We start from the raw sequence: 20,707 nt of genomic DNA, 5'->3' as shown, positions 1-20,707 counted from the left end.
TATGCTGGATGTTGAATGAGGCATTGGTGTACATTTTGGCCAAAGCGTAAGAAGCCACTCATCACGTCAAGGTCGCCTCTATGAGTGGTCCCTAACACTAGTTCCTACCTGTTTATGGGCCATGATAGCCACACAAAGTCCAGGGAGCGCAGGTACAGCATGCAAGCCAGGCACACTCTGCGTTTAACCCTGTCCGGTGCCATGACAGCTTTCATCGGATCCAGGGATGCAAGTACCAACATGCATGCTGAGCCCACTATATACTTCTTCTGGAGCCAAATTTTTTTTACACCATGTCCCATTTGAAGAACCCCTGATGCACTCCTAGAATAGAAATTCCATAAAAGTGACCACATGTAAGAAACTACACCCCTCATGGTATTCAAAACTGATTTTTCAAGCTTTAATAACCATTTAGGCGTTCCATAAGATTTAATGGAAAATGGAGATAAAATTTCTGTATTTCACTTTTTTGGAAGATTTTCCATTTTAATAATTTTTTTTCAGTAACAATGTAAGGTTTAACAGCCAAACAAAACTCAACATTTATTACTCTGATTCTGCAGTTTACAGAAACACCCAATATGTAGTCGTAAACTGCTGTACGGGCACACAGCAGGGTGCAGAAGGAAAGGAATGCCATTTGGTTTTTGGAAGGCAGATTTTGCTGGATTTGTTTTTAGACACCATGTCCCAAAAAATTAAAAAAACTAAGATAGGACATGTTCTATCTTTTTGCGGAACGGAAGTACGGGACGAAACCCCACGGAAGCACTCCGTAGTGCTTCCGTAGGGTTCCGTTCCGCACCATTCCTCATCTCCGGATTTGCGGACCCATTGAAGTGAATGGGTCTGCATCCGTGATGCGGAATGCCCACGGAACGGCACCCATGTATTGCGGATCCGCAAATGCGGTCCACAATACGGCAACGGGACGCACACGCCTGTGGGAAAGAGGCCTTAAAGGGACGGGTGCTGTGGAGGTCTCTGTTAAGGGGGCAGGGACTAGTGGAGGTCACAAATAAGGGGACGGTCCCCTATGGTGGTCAATGTTAAGGGGCAGGGTGCTGTATAGGTCACTGTTAAGGGGCGGGCTCCTGAGGAGGACAATGTCAAGGGAGTAGGGTGCTGTGAAACTCACTGTTAAAGGGGTGGGCTGTTGTGAAGGTCAAAGTTAAGGGGATGGGCTGCTGTGGGGGTCCCATTTATGGAGGCGGGGCACTGTGGGGGGTCAGTGTTAAGGGGGCGAGGCACTGTAGAAGAGGTCACTGTTATGGGGAATACTGTCAATATCTTTTAACGACAGACAGAAACAGTAAATTAAATAGATAAAATATACTCGTGCAAAGCTGGGTCCTTCTGCTAATATATATATATATATCTTATACATGATGTTCATAGTTTGTCATTACATTGATCTTTAACATTAGAGGATATTTAATCAGGGGGTTTCATTGTGGATAAGTCTTGTGTAGAGCTATTTATATAACTTATTTCATATATAGAGGTGAGCAGGTGTGACAAGAACTTGATGTTTGAATTAAATGTGAAAATGTAGACTTCAGGGTTTGCTAGGTGAATGGAGCCTTCTTAGCTGCTGGGTATGATGGATGGCTTCTTCTGTCCAGATGAGTCATTGTTTGTTTCCATTGGATTTTCCATTTACAGTAAAGATTACTATTGTATGTGACCTAGGTCTACACAGAAGTTCCCAGAGAGGTGTTTGTCCCTCCACATTCTAAATGTACAACGGCCACCACTAATACAATACTAAACAATCAACCAATGAGCATGTATGTTTAGTTTTAAAAAGACCAATGGACACGCATGTTTAGGCTTGATAATCTAACTAAATCTTCATCTCTGGAAAATAAATTATGGTTGTTTGTCCTGGGTTTTTACCTGGCTGTGATGAAAAGGTGGACTCATCATCATCTCTCCCCAATAAATATCATAATTTTTTTAACAACACATTGTACCAGTGTACCGTATGTTCCCAGAAGGAACAAGAGCACCACGCCCAAAAATATAAATCAAAGTAATACCAATTTATTAAGCAAAATAAAAAATACATAATAAAAATATACAAGGGATAACAGCGTCAGAAATAGGTAGCAGTGACCTTAATGCTGTACTGAATTACTGGCCACTGGCCTTACAACCCCAGAAAAGAATATATAACATGTCCAAAAAAGGTCACAGGGGAGACAGGGTGGTAATATAGATAATATATACACATAAATAGCCTATTAAATTAAATTAAATAATAGCTCAAAAGGGGGACGTCCCAAACATCCTCAAATGACGAATAAAGGTTAAAAGTAAAATAATAAGTCACATGAAATATTTCCACCCACAGGACTCACCAGTAGACATGAGCAAGGGAAGGAGACCCAAAATTGGCCTCTCGTTTTGCTTTCTCAACTTCGGCAGGAGGTCCTCGCTTGCGTAGCGTACTTTCCATTCACTTCTATAGTAGTTGGCTGGACCTGCAGAGGGAAGCATACATACCTGCTCCCAGCTGCTGGGTTCTAGCCTTATTTTCACCCGCCACCACTGCCTCGATCCGGTCTACGCGTGTAAATATGCTGCTTCACTCAGGTCACACAACTGCGGCAGCCAATGACTGGTCACACTGGTGATGTGTCTTCCATGTGTCATGTCACGCCTTTAAGGGGTATATGCAATGTGGTTAATAGGAATACTCAGAAGTTGGGCAGTTGTGCCAGTGTACTATTACATATGGTGTAGAGCAGCTTCAGGCTCATTCCCGTCAATGAAAAATGTGGGGGATTCAGTCAGCACAACCCTATATCCAGGTGTACATCGCCATGGCGAAATACATATACAAAGAAAAGAACACAAATGCAATAGCACTCTGCAACCAGCACTCCACCCTGCCTCCATGCTGGATGTTGAATGAGGCATTGGTGTTCATTTTGGCCAAAGCGTAATAAGCCACTCACCACGTCAAGGTCGCCTCTATGAGTGGTCCCTAACACTAGTTCCTACCTGTTTATGGGCCATGACAGCCACACAAAGTCCAGGGAGCGCAGGTACAGCATGAACGCCAGGCACACTCTGCTTTTAACCCCGTCTGGTGCCGTTACAGCTTTCATCAGATCCAGGGATGCAAGTACCAAGATGCATGCTGAGACCACTATATACTTCTCCTGGAGCCAAATGGCTACTAGTAGGTAGTGATGTCGCGAACATAAAATTTTCAGTTCGCGAACAGCGAACGAGAACTTCCGCAAATGTTCGCGAACTGGCGAACCGGGCGAACCGCCATAGACTTCAATAGACAGGCGAATTTTAAAACCCACAGGGACTTTTTCTGGCCACAATAGTGATGAGAAAGTTGTTTCAAGGGGTATAACACCTGGACTGTGGCATGCCGGAGGGGGATCTATGGCAAAACTCCCATGGAAAATTACGTAGTGGACGCAGAGTCGGGTTTTAATCCATAAAGGGCATAAATCAACTAACATTCCTAAATTGTTTGGAATAACGTGCTTTAAAACATCCAGTGTGTGTATACGATCAGGTATGATGTTGTATCGATCAGGTAGTGTAAGGGTTACGCCCGCATCACAGACATTGACAGACCAAACTCCCCTTTTAATGCACCGCAAACAGTTCATTTGCACAACCGCAAACTCCCCATTTGCACAAGGTTGGATACCAAGCTAGCCACGTCCCGGTGATGTCATTGAAGGTTTCTTCCTCCACCCAGCCACGTACAACACCAAGGGTCCCCGAAAGGTCAATTGAATTGATTTTTCGAACGGGGAGATGGTTAAAAAAACGCTGGCTCCCTCCCCTTTGTTTTTATCCACGGTGACTGCGTCTGCGCCGTGCAATTTACTGTCACACCCGATATGAGTGGTATTTTCTGTAGTACTATTCTCATCAGTTTAATCCCTCTAACGTCCCCAATCTGGGTGCCATTTATTGAATAGATTTTTCGAACGGGGAGATGGTATCAGTGGTTGGCACTGGCAGTGGGCACACTACAGTCAGTAGAAGCGGGCCTGACACACACTGGCAGCAGGCAAGCAACTGAAATTACACTAAAGTGTAAAAATTAAATGCCTTATTTATCGGCAAGCTACTGTGCCACCCGGTATGAGTGGTTGGCACTGGCAGTGGGCACACTACAGTCAGTGGAAGAGGGCCTGACACACACTGGCAGCAGGCAAGCAACTGAATTTAGACTACTGTCTAAAAATTAAATGCCTTATTTATCGGCAAGCTACTGTGCCACCCGGTATCAGTGGTTGGCACTGGCAGTGGGCACACTACAGTCAGTGGAAGCGGGCCTGACACACACTGGCAGCAGGCAAGCAACTGAATTTAGACTACTGTCTAAAAATTAAATGCCTTATTTATCGGCAAGCTACTGTGCCACCCGGTATCAGTGGTTGGCACTGGCAGTGGGCACACTACAGTCAGTTGAAGTCGGCCTGACACACACTAGCAGCAGGCAAGCAGCTGAAATTACACTAAAGTGTAAAAATTAAATGCCTTTTTTATGCAAAGTCCTGTGCCAGCCGGTATGAGTGGTGGGCACTGGCAGTGGGCACACTACAGTCAGTGGAAGTCAGCCTGACACACACTGGCAGGCAACTAACCTTAGATTAAAGTGTAAAAATTAAGTGCCTATTTTTTAAGCAAAGTCCTGTGCCACTCGGTATGACAGGGGTGGGCACTGGCAGTGGGCACACTACAGTCAGTTGAAGTCGGCCTGACACACACTGGCAGGCAACTAACCTTAGATTAAAGTGTAAAAATGAAGTGCCTTTTTTTTAAGCAAAGTCCTGTGCCAGCCGGTATGAGTGGTGGGCACTGGCAGTGGGCACACTACAGTCAGTGGAAGTCAGCCTGACACACACTGGCAGGCAACTAACCTTAGATTAAAGTGTAAAAATTAAGTGCCTATTTTTTAAGCAAAGTCCTGTGCCACTCGGGATGACAGGGGTGGGCACTGGCAGTGGGCACACTACAGTCAGTTGAAGTCGGCCTGACACACACTGGCAGGCAACTAACCTTAGATTAAAGTGTAAAAATGAAGTGCCTTTTTTTTAAGCAAAGTCCTGTGCCACACGGGATGACAGGGGTGGGCACTGGCAGTGGGCACACTACAGTCAGTTGAAGTCGGCCTGACACACACTAGCAGCAGGCAAGCAGCTGAAATTACACTAAAGTGTAAAAATTAAATGCCTTTTTTATGCAAAGTCCTGTGCCAGCCGGTATGAGTGGTGGGCACTGGCAGTGGGCACACTACAGTCAGTGGAAGTCAGCCTGACACACACTGGCAGGCAACTAACCTTAGATTAAAGTGTAAAAATTAAGTGCCTATTTTTTAAGCAAAGTCCTGTGCCACTCGGTATGACAGGGGTGGGCACTGGCAGTGGGCACACTACAGTCAGTTGAAGTCGGCCTGACACACACTAGCAGCAGGCAAGCAGCTGAAATTACATTAAAGTGTAAAAATTAAATGCCTTTTTTAAGCAAAGTCCTGTGCCAGCCGGTATGAGTGGTGGGCACTGGCAGTGGGCACACTACAGTCAGTGGAAGTCAGCCTGACACACACTGGCAGGCAACTAACCTTAGATTAAAGTGTAAAAATTAAGTGCCTATTTTTTAAGCAAAGTCCTGTGCCACTCGGGATGACAGGGGTGGGCACTGGCAGTGGGCACACTACAGTCAGTTGAAGTCGGCCTGACACACACTGGCAGGCAACTAACCTTAGATTAAAGTGTAAAAATGAAGTGCCTTTTTTTTAAGCAAAGTCCTGTGCCACACGGGATGACAGGGGTGGGCACTGGCAGTGGGCACACTACAGTCAGTTGAAGTCGGCCTGACACACACTAGCAGCAGGCAAGCAGCTGAAATTACACTAAAGTGTAAAAATTAAATGCCTTTTTTATGCAAAGTCCTGTGCCAGCCGGTATGAGTGGTGGGCACTGGCAGTGGGCACACTACAGTCAGTGGAAGTCAGCCTGACACACACTGGCAGGCAACTAACCTTAGATTAAAGTGTAAAAATTAAGTGCCTTTTTTTTAAGCAAAGTCCTGTGCCACACGGGATGACAGGGGTGGGCACTGGCAGTGGGCACACTACAGTCAGTTGAAGTCGGCCTGACACACACTAGCAGCAGGCAAGCAGCTGAAATTACACTAAAGTGTAAAAATTAAATGCCTTTTTTATGCAAAGTCCTGTGCCAGCCGGTATGAGTGGTGGGCACTGGCAGTGGGCACACTACAGTCAGTGGAAGTCAGCCTGACACACACTGGCAGGCAACTAACCTTAGATTAAAGTGTAAAAATTAAGTGCCTTTTTTTAAGCAAAGTCCTGTGCCACACGGAATGACAGGGGTGAGCACTGGCAGTGGGCACACTACAGTCTGTGGGCCTGCAGCTCCTCACACACAGGCAGGCCAGGCAACTGCAATATGTATATAAAGGGAAAAAAAAAAGCAGACTAATGTTGCAGCCCTAAAAAGGGCTTTTTGGGGTGCTGTCAGGACGCTGTCCTTACAGCAGAGATCAGATGAGTCTTTCAGGACTGGAGTGGACACTGAATTCACTAGCCTAGCTATCGATTTCCCAATTAAATCAGCAGCAGTTACAGTCTCCCTCCTCTCACTAAGACTGCAGCTTCAGAATGAATCTAAAATGGATGCTGTGCAGGAGGTGGGAGGGTCTGGGAGGGAGGGTATGCTGCTGATTGGCTGGAATGTGTCTGCTGACTGTGAGGTACAGGGTCAAAGTTTGCTCAATGATGATGTATAGGGGGCGGACCGAACATCGCATGTGTTCGCCCGGCAGAGGCGAACGCGAACAAGCTATGTTCGCCAGGAACTGTTCGCCGTCGGATAGTTCGGGCCATCTCTACTAGTAGGCGCTGTAGAAGTAGACTCAGTTTTATACTGACTTTAAAACCAGCCTCCAGGGCAGACTAGCTGGTCAGGTGTGCATGACTGCATGGAGATCGCCACGCCTCCAATATATACTACAAAGAAAAAATGTGGGGGATTCAGTCAGCACAACCATGTATGCAGGTGCACATCGCTATGGCGAAATACATATACAAGCGCAAAAAAAAATGCAATAGCACTCTGCAACCAGCACTCCGCCCTGCCTCCATGCTGGCTGACTGAATCCCCCACATTTTTTCTTTGTAGTATATATTGGAGGTGTGGCGATCTCCATGCAGTCATGCACACCTGACCAGCTAGTCTGCCCTGGAGGCTGGTTTTAAAGTCAGTATAAAACTGAGTCTACTTCTACAGTGCCTACCAACAGCCATTTGGCTCCAGGAGAAGTATATAGTGGGCTCAGCATGCATGTTGGTACTTGCATCCCTGGATCCGATTAAAGCTGTAACGGCACCGGACGGGGTTAAAAGCAGAGTGTGCCTGGCGTTCATGCTGTACCTGCGCTTCCTGGACTTTGTGTGGCTGTCATGGCCCATAAACAGGTAGAAACTAGTGTTAGGGACCACTCATAGAGGCGACCTTGACGTGGTGAGTGGCTTATTATGCTTTGGCCAAAATGTACACCAATGCCTCATTCAACATCCAGCATGGAGGCAGGGCGGAGTGCTGGTTGCAGAGTGCTATTGCATTTGTGTTCATTCCCGTCAAGGCCTGCTATTGGCTGCCCCCCTGGTCGTTGGATGTTTTGATCCACGACAGAGAGATGCAGCAGCAGCCATGCAGGCATCAGAAGCGACGCGGGTGCCGAGGAGTGGGGTAAGTATAACCAGTGTGAGGGGCCCAGGCATTTTGGGGGGCATTATAGTGTCTACATATTGTTGTTGAATACTTCTTCTGGCACCACCTTCTCCTCCTTCTCAGAATGTCTACCTAATGTGTCCAGAAGAAGCCATTTTTAGTGCTCAGATTATTATTGGCCAGTCAAATAAAAAACAAAGCGTAATTAATAATAGCAAACTGGCAAGAATTCCTTTTCACACTGTTCTTGACATTAGATGTCCTTCTTACCACCTTCTGTTATCATAGTTTTTGGCCAGAAACATACAGCTTTCCACTACCTCTTTGGTGTATATTTCTCTATAGTATACTGTCCTCCTCCTGGAACAAATCATGTTATAGATAGCGTTTCCTTGAACTTGGTTACCTCCACCACTGTGCACCAAGCTATACACCCGGGTTCAAACAGTCACCATGCACAGATTCTTTTCTAGGCTGAAACTGCAGGATATTAAATACAGAAAACTTAGCAACTTTGATTAAAAGTGGTTAAAAATTAGGTTTATTCTACTCACATAAAAATCCCACAATGGGCACTTCAGGCATTAAAACAATAAAGGCCACATTAATTTCAGCATGCCCTAGCTGGTTTCAGCATTTCTTCTTTCTCAAGGCTCTCAAGGTGGAAGCCTGAACTACAAGGAGTCATGCATTCCATAGAATCTCATTAGAAGTCACTGTATCATAATAGTTTCAGATTGGTTAATGGCAGTGGATTACTTAACTATGGAGGCAAACCACAGGACTGTTATGAGGCCCGAGGTGACATGGGGTCTCACCCTGAACTTCTGTTCCTGACTTGGACCACAGCATTTTTCTGCAACTGTCACTATAGAAGCTCAGTGCAAAGATATTTTACAGCTTCTATTCAGTTTAATGGTAACTGAATAAATTCCTTTGTACTGAGATCCCCCTAGTGGTGGCTTCAGGCAGACAGTTTATTTGTGTAATGAGGGTGAGGAGACGATTTAGAAAAGTATGGGGGATATTTACAATGTATGTATACCTTTTGTCTGGTGTTCAGTAAATACATTGTGAGTATGATGTTTAGAACAAGATGTAGGAAGCACCAGTTCCACTCTTTCATTGACTAAGTGGGCTAGTTGACTTTCTGATGTTTAATACAGCAGCCTAGAGCAGGTCATACATAGTTATTCTGCTAATAACTATCTCTCCGGACTACCCCACACACATACATGTTTGGTTTAAACAAGCAAGTATGCATTGTCATTGGGAAGAGAGAAGAAAGCCGCTGCCAGACACTTCTGAGATCAATTCATCTCCAGGGATAACAAAAGGATCGAGCAAAATCACTTCACCTGATCCTTCTCTCTCTCAACATCATCTGTTGGGTAGAGTTGTGAGCTCCCCAAACACAATAGAATGTGGGTCGAACTAATGTGTATGGGGTTTTTAGGGCTCCATTTTACTTTAGAAAACTTTACTATAGGTTCTTTCAGCTCCAGATTTTGCCCTATATATTTTTTAATTATAAGCAAGGAAACATTGAGCTATAGTATAAAAAAAAAAAATACTATTGTCCATTATAGTGACAACTATCACATGCCATTCATGAATGTAAAAAATCGAGTTGGAGTAAATGTGCCAAAGGGACGACTCTGCAGCTCATTAAACAAATATAATTTTCTAAATAACATAAGAATATTAGAGTAGATTGAAACGTGCTGCATCACATGATATGAAAATTGTTCACATTTTCTGCATTCTTCAGTCATGAATACGCTTGTAGATCAATAAAAAGAAGTAATGAGCAATTTTTGATATAGGGGTGAAATTATGCTTCTTTTCCATGTCATTTTGAGAATACTTGAAGAATATTGGCTGTATTGCCATAGGGAAATTCAGCAATTTTGTAACACAGGTTTGTTGAAACCACAAGGGAGATAGGAGATACTGATTTTTATAGACTTCACAAATGCGTGTGCAGAAAAAAATGAATTACAGGCACTTTAGATTAGAGTCAAAGTACTGAATAACTAAAATGAAATTGTGTGTGGAGTTCAATAAGTTAATAGAAAAGAAGGCAGAAGATTGCACTTACAGTGAATAACACCATTTTGTGCTCTGTAGGTGCTTCTACTGTCCTACAACATATTCCTATCTGGTTATGGTCATTCAGTTCAAAGATGTTGAGATTGTGCAAAGAGTTTTGTTTTTTCCCTGTAACAGCGACCTCTGTTGGGCGTTGTTCCCCCGCTCATCACCGTGGTCCCGGGTGCCGTGCTCATGTGTGATCTCTACTTCCAACCTCTGTTCCAGCTCTGGACTCTGCCTGTGCAGTTGGTATTACCTATGTGGATTCCGCTCCATAACTTCCATTTAACCTGGACACTGCTTGTACTCGGCTGCTGATGTGGCAGTACGCATCACTCCCTGGGCGGGGCTGAGTCATGTCATGTGATCGTTAACCTACCCTTGATCTCATGCAGGTATTTTAGTGGCTCAGCCCTTTACCCAGATGCCTCAGAGTCAAGGTCCTAATCTTGTGCTAAAGAGCTTGCTTACCACTCGTGTTCCTGACTTCATACTTCATTCCTGGACTTCGTTTTTTCATCTGATCCCTGCCTGCTTGCATCGCCTCTCCCGTTGCCGACCCGGATTGTCTGACCTTGTTCCTGTGCCACCTGCCCTGACCCATTGCTTGTTCTGACTACGTCTCAGCCTCTTCCTCCAGTTCCTGTCTTGTTGCTCCTGGTAACGACCCTGCCTGTCTGACCACGTCTGTACTATCGGTACCTGGACCAGCTGCCACTGACTGGTTTACGCTCTGGAGTAGCCCCTGGCAATTACTGATGGTCAAGCCTATCCTCACCATCTGAGGCTCTAGTGAAATCCGGGTAGTTGCTTAGTTACTCTCCTCCAGAGTAATGCTAGTCAGTGGCACAGTGGGTTCACATCCGCTGATCCGTGACATCCCCAAACTGTCATTTTCGCCAAAAGGTTGTGGGTGGCATTGAACTCAGTCCCATTTTTTAAAGGGTCTGTGCTGCAAACCAGACATAGACTATAGAAGGAGTGGTCATGTAAACATGATTTGTGCAGTTATATGATGCCTCCCTGAGAATACATCCATTATACAGCATGTGATGAAACATGACACATTTTCTTTCTCATAGATTTATATAGAATCTGTGAGAAAATAAAATCTGTGAGCCTCTATGTGAAATTTGAGAGTCAGATGTACAGTATAGGCCCATATAATGCTATACTGCAATTGTTATAAACTTAGTTAACCACAATTATACACCTCCCAAATTATTATAGCCTCAAATGGCTCTGCAGACTTAGTTGTCTGTAATATCATATTCAGAATTACAGGGAGTGCAGAATTATTAGGCAAGTTGTATTTTTGAGGATTAATTTTAATATTGAACAACAACCATGTTCTCAATGAACCCAAAAAACTCATTAATATCAAAGCTGAATATTTTTGGAAGTAGTTTTTAGTTTGTTTTTAGTTTTAGCTATTTTAGGGGGATATCTGTGTGTGCAGGTGACTATTACTGTGCATAATTATTAGGCAACTTAACAAAAAACAAATATATACCCATTTCAATTATTTATTTTTACCAGTGAAACCAATATAACATCTCAACATTCACAAATATACATTTCTGACATTCAAAAACAAAACAAAAACAAATCAGTGACCAATATAGCCACATTTCTTTGCAAGGACACTCAAAAGCCTGCCATCCATGGATTCTGTCAGTGTTTTGATCTGTTCACCATCAACATTGCGTGCAGCAGCAACCACAGCCTCCCAGACACTGTTCAGAGAGGTGTACTGTTTTCCCTCCTTGTAAATCTCACATTTGATGATGGACCACAGGTTCTCAATGGGGTTCAGATCAGGTGAACAAGGAGGCCATGTCATTAGATTTTCTTCTTTTATACCCTTTCTTGCCAGCCACGCTGTGGAGTACTTGGACACGTGTGATGGAGCATTGTCCTGCATGAAAATCATGTTTTTCTTGAAGGATGCAGACTTCTTCCTGTACCACTGCTTGAAGAAGGTGTCTTCCAGAAACTGGCAGTAAGACTGGGAGTTGAGCTTGACTCCATCCTCAACCCGAAAAGGCCCCACAAGCTCATCTTTGATGATACCAGCCCAAACCAGTACTCCACCTCCACCTTGCTGGCGTCTGAGTCGGACTGGAGCTCTCTGCCCTTTACCAATCCAGCCACGGGCCCATCCATCTGGCCCATCAAGACTCACTCTCATTTCATCAGTCCATAAAACCTTAGAAAAATCAGTCTTGAGATATTTCTTGGCCCAGTCTTGACGTTTCAGCTTGTGTGTCTTGTTCAGTGGTGGTCGTCTTTCAGCCTTTCTCACCTTGGCCATGTCTCTGAGTATTGCACACCTTGTGCTTTTGGGCACTCCAGTGATGTTGCAGCTCTGAAATATGGCCAAACTTGTGGCAAGTGGTATCTTGGCAGCTGCACGCTTGACTTTTCTCAGTTCATGGGCAGTTATTTTGCGCCTTGGTTTTTCCACACGCTTCTTGCGACCCTGTTGACTATTTTGAATGAAACGCTTGATTGTTCGATGATCACGCTTCAGAAGCTTTGCAATTTTAAGAGTGCTGCATCCCTCTGCAAGATATCTCACTATTTTTGACTTTTCTGAGCCTGTCAAGTCCTTCTTTTGACCCATTTTGCCAAAGGAAAGGAAGTTGCCTAATAATTATGCACACCTAATATAGGGTGTTGATGTCATTAGACCACACCCCTTCTCATTACAGAGATGCACATCACCTAATATGCTTAATTGGTAGAAGGCTTTCAAGCCTATACAGCTTGGAGTAAGACAACATGCATAAAGAGGAAGATGTGGTCAAAATACTCATTTGCCTAATAATTCTGCACGCAGTGTAATGTTGACATGGGCAATGTAACTGCATTGTGTGCGCAAGCTAGCTTTTCATTTTCACTATGTATTATATTGCTTTGTGCTGCTTGTCCGGAATCCATCTTTTACATGTTGCCACAAGTCCCTTGTTCCACAAGTTAAATAGACCAGCAGTACTAGCTCACTGTTTGTAATGATTAAGGACATGCAGTTTGTCCGAAACGCGTTTATAGTCGGGGTGCCGTGATTATTTATATGTGCTTGCTGTACTAAAAGATAAAGGATAGTCATAGCTTTTAGAACGGTGCTGGTTTTTACATTATGGATTACAAAAGGTCAGGAATCGGACTACAACCGTACACGTCTGGTACAAAAAAGGTACTAGTAAGCTGGAGCTTACTTTTGCATATTAACCACAATTCTGTCTGTCCCTCTACAAAGCAGTTGCCACTCTGGTCCGTATGATGGTGCTGCAGGAGATCAGAAGCTGCACATGATGCAGATGTACAGCCGATCAACCAAGCTTGGCGTGTCAGCCGATCAAAGACTTCGGACGTCGACCTATTCAGGGGTTTGGCTCAGTGTCCAATCAGAGGTGTAGACGGAGAGCTAAACCTGATGCTGAGCAGTGTCAGTGCCTGGTTTGGATCCCCATCTACACCTCTGATTGTGTATAGTGTCCTGGCTCTTGTTTGTGCTTTTTTTGCCTGAACTCAGGGCCTGCTTTTTAACCCCCTGTGTACTGACCATAACTATTACCACCTCTCATCTACTCATTTGGCCATGTCAGAACTCTCCAGGTTTGGATCTTGGCTTGTCCTACTGATTAACTTCTTGTCTGCTGATTTGGCTAAATCTGTACCCTCCTGGTACTAACTTCAGTTAGATTATTCTGTCTGCATTCTTTTGGTCACCTGGTTTGATCTGCTTCTGTGAACTCATACCTGGTTTCTATCACTTTACTCTGCAGACATAACCTGGGTCCCTAGTAGCCATGACTATCATGCCTTGCAGCGGGCTGAGGTAAATACCTAGTGATTGACCATACAAAGAAACAAAGAGAAATTTCCTTTCTACAGACTTACATCTAATTATTTTAATTCAATTACATTAAATAAATGAAAAGTTCCATTTAACCCTAAGAAATAGAGTTTTAGCGCAAAGCAAGGTGGGATGTAGAGAATTGTAGGGGCTGGGCTTAGGTGCAATTGCACATCCAATGCAAAATACTTTATATGTACAAATCCTGTTCCTCAGTATGCAAATTCTTATATGCAGAACATGAGTAGCATTGTTTTGTCTCCTGTCATTGTTTAAAAATTTTATTACATTATTAAAAAGGTGCACAAAAAACCCATAACAATTTAGCTTTCACTCCGATGATGTGACCAAACGAGATGACATAAAAAATGTAAAGCCTTGAGACTGGGACTGAATTATAAAGTAAAATAGCATAATAATGAAAAATATATATCTCAGATAGGACAACTCATGTCAAAAACCCAATTCATGCAACTTGGACGAAGCACATGGTTAGATTATTGGTCTACAGGATTCTACATACAGTACTAAACAAATATACAATATATATTTCTTCTTTAAATGACTGATGCATACAGTATGGTTTTTCATGGGCTGCACCAAGTGTATGCTCTGAGCTAATAACCACAAGTTTATTCTATCTAAGTTTCTTTGTATACTGAGATATCCCCAAGAGCTTCATTAGCTACTGCATGACACTTAAAAGAATTGTCCTCGCGCCATACTGAATATTTATGCTACAAAAACAGTGAGTTTTTATCCAACATTTATTCATTTAAATCCCTTAACTCGCATCCCACATACAATGCATTACCACATCCCTTGACAACCACAGGCTTTGAAATAAGAACCAAATTCTACATTGTGAAGCATTAGCATTCAAAAGGGTAGCATACTTAATTCACAGTTTCCAATCTAAGCTGCCTCAGCGAGGATGTAGAAATTACTTACGGACTACGTTAAATGATGCTGTGGTAGATAGCGCCACTCAAAAGTTCAGGAGTTCAAACAACGATAACTGAAATGTCAAAATTATATTTAGCATTTTCTTTTCTTTTGATCATGTATCAGCTAAATCAAAGTTTGAGAATAATAGAAGAAGAGACAAGCGAATCAATTTGTAACAAACCGGGTTAATTACGAAAGTCCCAAAAATTCTTACTCAAGACAAACCTGAAGTTTTTCAGGTTCACTTTAGGCAAATCCAAACGGCCTGCTGCATCATTTTACTGCACATGTTGGCAGGAAAAAGCATGAGGGAGGGAGGGAGAAGAAGGATGCTCACATGACCCTGAGAGGAAGTGGGGGAAGGTCCTGTCTTATTGGCTGATAGACAGCCCGGATGAGCCAATCAGTGCTGCAGCAGGCCTTTGTAGAATGAGCAGAATGTCATTCTGTGTCGGGTGAATGGGTTTAGCAGTCTGTGGCAGAAAACGATCTTAGGGACAGTGTACCGTTACAATAAAACTTCCATTCTAGTGTCAGGGACAGTTCAGAGAAAGGCTAGAAAGAAGAATTATTGTGTAGAATAGGGAAGGGGAGGGAAAGCTTTCAGCCAGAGAGTGAGAAGTGAGGAGCTGAGGCTGCAGTTACAGCCTTATGATATATCTGCAGCTGCTGAAGAACCTCAAAAGCAGCCACGTGCAAAAACATTTTTTTCTCTCATTTGAACAGAAAGACAGCTGCTTTTCTCAAAAACTATTTTCTCAGCTTATTTCCAGCTTTTTCCCAATACAATTAGCATTATGCTGCAGTGCTGGCTGCTGAGCAATTAGTGTATATTTTTTATTCAGTGCATCATAACCGTCCATGCTAAACACTTTGCACTGTAGCAAAAGCATTTTATGGCAATAGCGCCATCTGCTGCTGAGAGCAATTGCTCATTTTTTTTTCAGTGTAACGTATTGGTATTGTTGCAGTGTAGCAAAAGCAATAACGCTGTTTTATTACCAGCAACATTTAATGTAAATTACACCGTACAGAGAAATCAAAATGCCTTCCCTTTCACAGAGGATACCATTTTAGTGAAAACAACTAAAATAGTAGTCCAAAATCTTGGACAAGGCATCCTCAGTAGGTTTGCACCAGTTATTGAAGTTTCGATACCCTAAAATGAACCCCTCAGATGCAGCATTCAACAGCGATCGCGGCATCTGTGAGGTTAGGCAGAGGAAGGCGGTTTCTTCCGCCTTCCAATCTGAGTCCGCACAGTAAATGTCACGGACGTTCCAAGACATATGGACATTCCAGCGACAGGTGGCAGGAGATCTGTAAGACTGGCAACACGTGGTTTGATCTGACATGTTTTTCTTTTGGATCATATGACGTCTGTGTTGTTTCTGGTGCTTGCCACACCTTCTTTCCCCAGGTTTAGCTATTGTGGTCATTTTAACTTCTCTATTTCTTGTTGTTTCTCCCACTATGCTATGCGGTTTATAGTTTCTGTTGGACTTGTGGTTAGCTTGTGTTTGGTTCTCGGCTGAGTTCCTGGTGCTACCAAAGCTTTTTTGAAGTTGTGTTTTCTTTCCCTTTTGTAATTTTGTTTATATATATGTGTGTGTGTGTGTGTGTGTGTTGCCTTTCCATGTTGTTTGTCATTAAGCCTGAGGGAGACTCCTGTTTGTCCTTCCCTTTGGAGGAACAGGTAGACTCAATCCTGACATTAGTTCCAGGGTCCTATAGGGTGAGATAGGATTCTAGATATCCGGTGTATGAACTTGCCTACTGTTGAGGAAGGGTTGAGACGCATGCATATATATACTATATACATATATATGCATGCAAACATGTGCATGCATGTAGGATATATATATATATGCATTAATGGTCACTTCATAGGATGATGTGCGCGGATGTGCCCAGCATCTGCGCACATCTGCCCTTAGTGGCCCACAGGGGCTCATGTTGGGCCCTGTGGGAAATATGTGGTCCCTGGTTGATCTGTGCCCCCTTATATGATCTGTGTCCCCTTATAGTTAGTATATATTTCCTGTCCCTCTCATGTAGATATATATGTATATATATATATATATATATATATATATATGGGGATGTGTGTATGCAGTGCATACATCTATATATGTGTATCTGCCATGGCTCTCCCCCAGGTATATATATATATATATATATATATATATATATAGGCCTATAACTGCCCATGTATGCCCCAGGTTTATAATGAGTATATATGTGTATATAGATGCGCCCCAAGTATCTATTTACATATATATACTTAAATGCCCCCCATAGGGACAGCGTTTAACCAGTTCCTACAGTGGGGTGGATATGTCTCCAGGTGGCTGGTGACTTCAAAGGCTAAGAAATCTGAGGCCTTTTGTTGAGTTTATCAGCCTAGTTACTATGCTCTCCCCCACCTTGTGTTTGGGACATGGCTGGGCGTGTGGTGCTGCTAGCCTCAGGGGGCCAACTGGCTGTTCTGAGGGCAGGCATACGTCACAGTGACACTATGATGTCACATCCCTGAGGAAGGAGGAGGGGGGCTGGTTTTAGGCTATAAAGCCCCAAGCAGGGCAGAGGTGCGGTCTCTTGGATTCCTGGACTGCAATGAGAGACTCACCCTGAAGGAAGAGAGGCCACATGGCCCTGAGAATGGCTGAGTAACCCTTTCCCTCCAGACCCCTAATACACCTGCCCTGATTCACCCCTTCCCTGCCACCAACTCATACCCCTGTAGCTGCCCTGTAATCTGCCTGCATACCCCAGTAGTAGCTGAGTGTGTGCTGCTAAGGAATGTATGTATGTGTATTGTACAGCTAGAGTGTGGGGTGGAATTGGGAATTGTCTAGTGTAGTGAGGTTTGTATTGTGGTGTGTGCGTCTATATGTATATATATTTATAACGATTGATCTATAAATATATATAGATATAGCGTATAATTAGACTTGTATTGTTGTAAGTGACCCCCCCCCCCTGGTTAACCCCTATTTCCCCCCCCTGGTTATCCTAACCCCTACTCCCCTGAATAACCCCTGGGCCTCACTGTACACTTGTACACTTGTAGGGTATTAACCCCCTGCATTGCTGAATCCCCTTATACTTGCAAGGCATTAACCCTTGCCTTGTTTGTGTCCCTGATGTGCACCCTGGGCCCTGATTAACCCTTGCCTTGTTTGTGTCCCTGGTACTGGGCACCCTGGTCCCCCAAACCCTTGCCCTGATTTTTGCCCTGATTTCCCTGATCCTGTGCCCCTGATATACCCTTTCCCCGATTACCCTTCCATTGTCACGGTACCTTACCCCATTATTTGTGGTTTACTTACACCCCTGTAAGACCACCGTTAACCCTCGTCGTACCCCATAGGGATAGTAAATAGAGACAGGTGGGGTGGGCTGCTAATACGTGTGTGTATGTGTATTGTATAGTTATTTTGTGGGTGGAACTTGGGAACTGTGTAGTGTAGTTTAGTGCTGTATTTATAGTACTGTATTGTTAGTGTATTGCGTGCTTAGTGTATTGTTGGTAATAATAAATACTGTGTTTTATATATAACTATCTGTGTAATGTGTGGTTATTAGCGATAGTTAGTTTAGTAAGGCGCATGCAGCTAGCTTAGTGATTAGCGTAAGGTAAAGTATAGTGAAAGTATTGTAATATTATTATATAAAGGTATAAATGGGCGGAGTCACCAATAGATGGCTCCTCCCATTTATGAATATTAATTATTGATATTTGCATAAATATTGGTGATTAATATTCGCCCTTTACACCTACCTTTGGGGCCTGTTCATACTGGTAGTCTGTCAGGACTAGAGTTAGGGTTTTCTCTAGGAGGTGTCCATCTTCCTTCCCTAGTTTCCAGGCCTTACTCCGGTATCCCCTTTCCCACCTATGCTCCGTGTGGTGTTTTCCTCCCACACATGAGCGTGACATTATAAACCGCCAAAACCGTCATTTTTGCTTGTTTCAGTACAGCCATGGATCCTATTGCTGCACTGGCCAGACAGCTGCATGGGCTGTCTTTGGAGGTAGCTGACCTCCGCACGACAGTCTCGCAGATCTACAGACCACAGGCTGCTGGTCCTCGTGGTGGTGGTGGTGGTTACCAAGCCTGTCTTGAGCCTAATGTTGCCCTCCCAGACAGATTCTCTGGGGAAAGTGATAATTTCATTTTTTTTAAGGAGAGGTGCAAATTGTATTTTAGGCTATGTCCACACTTATCTGGGGATGAGAATCAGAGAATTGGTGTGGTTATTTCGTTGCTTAATGGGGATGATCCGTCATGGGCTTTTTTTCTGCCGACCGGATCGCAGTCTCTCCGGTTGGTGGTTACATTTTTCAAAGTTCTGGGTCTCATCTATGATATAACTCGGAAGGGACCTCCCTGGCCGAGACCAAGCTACATGGCCTTCGTCAGGGAGAGCGTTCTGCTGAGATCTATTGCTCTGAGTTTAGGAGTTGGGCTACTAATACTGAGTGGAACAATCCGGCTCTTCATAGTAAGTTTTGTCAGGGATTATCAGAGAGGCTGAAGGATGCTTTGGCCTTTCATGTGAATCCTGAGTCTCTAGAAGCCGCTATGTCTCTTGCAGTACGCATTGATAGATGCCTAAAAGAGAGATCTTGGGTCCCCCACTCTCAGGATGTACTATCACATAATGTATCGTCTTTCTCTGACACTTTGGGTGAAGATACTCCTGGGTTTATGTCTGGGGACAAACCCATGCAGTTAGGAGGAGCTAATCGTAGGAAGGGAGTGTGTTTTTTCTGCGGACAGAAAGGACATTTTATTGATGTATGTCCATGCATTCAGCCTCAAAAAGAAAAACAAAAAGGGACGTTTAATTCCCATCTGACTCCTGGAGGGGGTGGGAGGAGAGTCAGAAAATGTGCATTTGACTTTGCCTGCTAGTACCCGATTTGTCCTGACTGCTGAGGTGGCGCTAAAGTCCAAGGTGTTTATCGACAGTGGGGCAGGGGTGAACCTGATTGATGCTCAGTTCGTCCATATTCACGGGTTGTCTCCAAGTGCATTAGAGAAAAATATTTCCTTTTGCTATTGATTCTGTACCTCTAACTCAGAAGTGTTTATCTCAGATGGTGCATGACATCCGATTTCCGATTAAGAGTGGGTGACTTTCATCAGGTATTCATCTCGTGTTTTGTGTTGGAGGGTCTCCCTGCTCCGTTGGTTCTGGGTTTACCGTGGTTGAGCAGGCACAATCCAACCATCGATTGGCAAGCTAGACAGATTTTAGATTAGGATGATTATTGTGTTGACAATTGTCTGAAAACATCTTTTTCTGCTTTAACCACTAAAATATTACCCTCTTTTATATCTGATTTTGCTGGTGTATTTTCTGAAAGTGGATGCCAGGATTTACCTCTGCATCGGGAATATGATTGTCCTATCAACCTTATTCCAGGAGCTAAGTTGCCCAAATCTAGGTTGTATAACCTTTCTGGACCGGAATGAACGTCCATGAGAGAGTATTTTACTGAGAGTTTGGCTAAAGGACACATAAGACCTTCCAAATCTCCAGTGGCAGCAGGGTTTTTCTTTGTTAAAAAAAATGGACTGAACTCTTAGGCCATGTCTGGATTTCCATGAGCTCAATCGGATTACTGTGTATATATGTAGAAGAATCCAAGGCAGCACACGAATAACGGTGAAAAAAATGATGTTTATTCCCCCATGTGCAGACAGCAACGTTTCAGCTCTCTCAATGGAGCCTTTGTCAAGCCATAACAATCAGTGCAAACTCAAATGTTTAAATAGCATACATGATTACTGTGTGAATTACATGATTATACAAAAAATTACATAATTATACAAGAATAATCTATGAAAAATTCATCCTGGTTACTCAAATAGGTGTCACATACTTGTAATACGTCAGCTCCACAATTCATATTCATTATTACAATTGTAGTATTTGAACAGTATCCCTAACCCACTTAATTGTGATGTGTATACATAATTCATAATAATTACATTCAGGTGCCTGTGATTGTGTAATATTAAAAACATACAAGGAAAACTCACATACT

This window comes from Bufo bufo, chromosome 5, assembly GCF_905171765.1.
Source record: "Bufo bufo chromosome 5, aBufBuf1.1, whole genome shotgun sequence".
NCBI lineage: Eukaryota > Metazoa > Chordata > Amphibia > Anura > Bufonidae > Bufo > Bufo bufo.
Note: the sequence above shows the minus strand (reverse complement) of the source record.